Source organism: Triturus cristatus, chromosome 6, assembly GCF_964204655.1.
Source record: "Triturus cristatus chromosome 6, aTriCri1.1, whole genome shotgun sequence".
NCBI classification, from domain to species: Eukaryota; Metazoa; Chordata; class Amphibia; order Caudata; family Salamandridae; genus Triturus; species Triturus cristatus.
The window spans coordinates 1,886,287,798-1,886,291,669 of NC_140589.1; the positions used below are offsets into that span (position 1 = coordinate 1,886,287,798).

Here is a 3,872-nt window from a genome sequence, read left to right on the forward strand (position 1 = left end):
TGCCACTATCCGCTAGCCGGTCTCCCAGATTGTCGTGGGAGACCGTATCAAATGCGGCCGATAGGCCCAGCAGAATCAGCACTGCATTTTTACCTTGATATAAGGCAAATTTTAAAGTTTCTGTTGTATGTAGCAGCACTGATTCTGTTGAGTGACCAGGCCTAAATGTCTCATGAGAGACCTCACGTAAAACGGGACCCATGCTGAGTATGTTACTGAGCGGAGCAGGACCCTTTACAGTTGTGTGACTACAGGGCTACACCGTTTTACGTGAGGTCTCTCGTGTGACACATCTTCTCCCACACTGGCATGGAGTACCAGAAAAGATTAAATACTCGTGTCCAGAAAAGGAGCAGCTATCTGCCCTTTTATAAATAACAGTATAGGGAAAGTCCCCAATATTGTGTTCTGTTTCTGGGAGGACCTTTCCATGAAGAAAGTCCAGCACCCTTTAGGGGTATAAGCGGACTGAAACATGTTGGCACTAGGGTCTTAGGGTCAAAATACTCTGATTTACCCTTTCATCTCTGTTTTTAATATCCCTGACAGATCCAAGAATAAAGGAAAACCAGGATCTGCCCGTGGATTTTTAATCTCTAACTCATCCTGGCCAATAATTTCACTAAGAGCTCCCTGGAATATGGTCGAGCCCACCCTGACTTTTAGGCGTCAGGTTGACCCGATGATGAAGCATGACACCACTAGGGTGTGTGAGGGTATATAAAACAAAAGGATTGGTCTCCTTCCCCACTTTCTAGTGGGTTACCACCTTTAGCTTCACATAGGGACTTCCCATCACTGTCGTATCAGGGTCCACCGGAAATGAATCGTGGATACAATTTACATACCAGAAGAGTACTGCTTGTGGTTTAATGATATTTCTGCGCCACAATATTTTTGTGTCCTGATATTATTTTCCAATATTTCTGTTTTTCAATATTTACAACTCAATATTTTGTCCAAAAACCCACAACAGCTGAGCAGTTCCGAAAAGTCAGCATCCAAGAACAGACTCTCCATTCCTCAAGTGTGACTTTGGAGAAGAAGCCCACACATTAAAGGCTCATTCCTATGGAATTCCATTTCCCTACCAAGTTTCCATGAAAATGTATCTAGAAAAGTGAATAAAGGCATGAACAAAAAGGTTTTTCTGTCAGACCTACAGTCTTCCTTCTTGCTAAAGCAGTTTTCAATAGTCTGGCTAGTAGCTTTAGGCAGTACTGTACATGGTGGGTAGTCAAGCTTCTCCATTCTGCTTAACACTCTCTAATAAACAGCCACCTGGCACAAACAATAAACAAAATATACATTGCATTTGGAATCTTAAACACAAAAAGCACTTGCAGATCTTCTGGCATTCAAGCAGCAACAGCATAAATACATACAGATTGCCTTGCTTCATTGTATGCCAGTGTTCATATTCTACAGTAGCCTCCTACATCTATGTAAAATGTATTTAATGTTTCTTTTATTTATTGTTGTAGGCAACATCATTGGGGCTTGATGGAGAAGAGGAACAACAGCTCAGTAACAGAGTTCCTGCTGCTGGGGCTTTCTGAGGACCCCAATATGCAAGTTGTTCTCTTTGTGTTATTCTTAGTGATTTACGTGGTCACTATCATGGGAAACCTTTTCCTGATCACAGTCTGCGTCCGTGATCCACGCCTTCATACTCCTATGTACTTCTTCTTGGCTAATCTCTCTTTCATTGACATCTGCTACTCATCAGTGATTGTCCCTAACCTGTTGAACCAACTCATTGGTTCAAAGAATATGAGCTTCTCCAGATGTGCAGCTCAAATGTACACTTACCTGCTTCTTGGATGCACAGAATCCATGCTCCTAGCAGTCATGGCATATGATCGCTACATTGCCATCTCATTCCCCTTGCATTACACAAGCATAATAAATAAGTTTGTTTGTGTGACACTGGTGGGTGTTTGCTGGCTCAGTGGCAGTGCCATGGCACTTCTAACCATGGTGTTTCCATTACAGTTGCCCTTATGTGGCAATAATGTTATTGACCATTATTTTTGTGACCTTCATAAAGATGGCGTGTGGGGACACTTTTATCGCGCAGATCATGTTTTTTGTTGTTGGAACATTTGTGCTGCTGACTCCAAGCCTCTTTATTCTCATCTCTTACATACGCATTGTCATCACCATAATGGGACTGCATTCTTCTGAAGGCCGAAACAAAGCCTTTTCCACTTGCGCATCACACCTTATTGTAGTCACTATGGTGTATGGGACAGCCATCTTCATGCACATGAAACCAGTTTCTAAAAATGTTGACAATCAGGAAAAAATGGTGTCCGTGTTTTACACTGTGATGCCTGCGATGATGAACCCAATGATCTACAGTCTCAGAAACAAGGATGTAAAAATGGCACTGCATAGAATTATTTGGAAAAATATTCACCACTAAATATTTGTAAATGTATTGCAAGTCCTATTTTCCAATTTCCTGCAATCAACTCCCTACCTGAATCCCTTTCAATGTGGAGGGAACAGCTTTAGATTTCAACAGGCACACTGCCAACATGTGTCAATAGTTGTTGGCATCCAACCTTCATGTATTTTGTGCCACACATCTGAAAGTGTTGATTAGGCCCCAGTGAAGTAGGCACGCTCACTGATGTGCCAGCAGGTGGCAACAGTTGTTGGATACCCACCCACATGTGTTATGTGCCACACATCTAAAATTGTGGATGAAGCTCCAGTGAAGCAGCCAGTCTTTTGTCCACCATTCCAGGAGTAGGCATAAGTAGAGAGGGCGAAGTTCTCTCCTTCTGGAGTCCATTCACTCTCTTTGGCATTAGGCTGCTTCCTTAGTGGTTCTTGGAGTCTGCTAGCATGGGTTTGTGCACGGCCTAAGATCTCAAGCGTCACTACTTCTTCTGCATGTTGTGAAAACTGATGCTGGTAACACATGCTTGATGGGAAGCCATCTACTCTGAGTGGTTGCCTCCCCACCCTTAGCCTAATAAGTTAGAGGATGCCTGATGGAGCTGCAGCCCTAAACCTTACATTGGGTTGCTAAGTCACACTCTAAACCTGGGATCCATGGAAGAGGACTTGAATACTGTCTTGAACTATTGATGGAAACACTGCCAGTTTGTCTATACCTTTGCTCTATAATGTCATGCTGAGCAAAAACAAGGTGCAGGAGGCCCGCGCAGAGCAACGCGTTGAAGTGATAACATGAGTGGCAAAGAACTTACACTACTATCAGAGTTACATGGGCCAATACAGAGAGGGACACCACAGACTGAACAGAAGCCTCAGTAATGGTTTGGAATGAAGAGGGTTCTTTCTCACTCACATGGACAACTTTCAAACTGTTTGGACAACGTGTCCACATCTTTAGCCAGGTTAATCACAGTTATTTGTACTATCCCAGGGGCACCTATCTTAAATGTGATTAGCCCTGATCAGTATCTGTGCCCATCGAGGAAGGTGGCTCAGCAAGACCCTGAGGGGAGAAACACAGACTCCTGCTGGTTGTGAGGCCATGAAATATCTGCACATTAGGTACTTTATATATAACACATCCATATACCAATTCGCATTAAATGTTGTTGATGCCCACTGATGGTGGGTTTGCCTATTTATCATGTTTTACTCATATTAGGTTCTGTTACATTCATCAATGGCACTTGGTTGTTCTACAATGTCTTGGCCTCTTCACTGCGATGCATCTAATCAAATGCAAATGGAGAACATGGTTGAAAATAAAACATTATATGATCAGTCAAGGATACAAGAAAGCTCAAACCCCACAGTACTTCATTAGAACACCCTTCCCCATTATTTGCTCTGTAAAATAGACAGCTTAAAGTAGCTTAAAATATGTATTGCAGTGGCAATGT

General features: G+C 42.7%; 1 pseudogene; it reads left to right on the top strand.

Moving 5' to 3' along the window:
* The first annotated feature begins 1,503 nt into the window (after nt 1-1,503).
* On the top strand, nt 1,504-2,428 carry LOC146822300 (olfactory receptor 2D3-like; annotated as a pseudogene).
* Nucleotides 2,429-3,872: the final 1,444 nt, after the last annotated feature.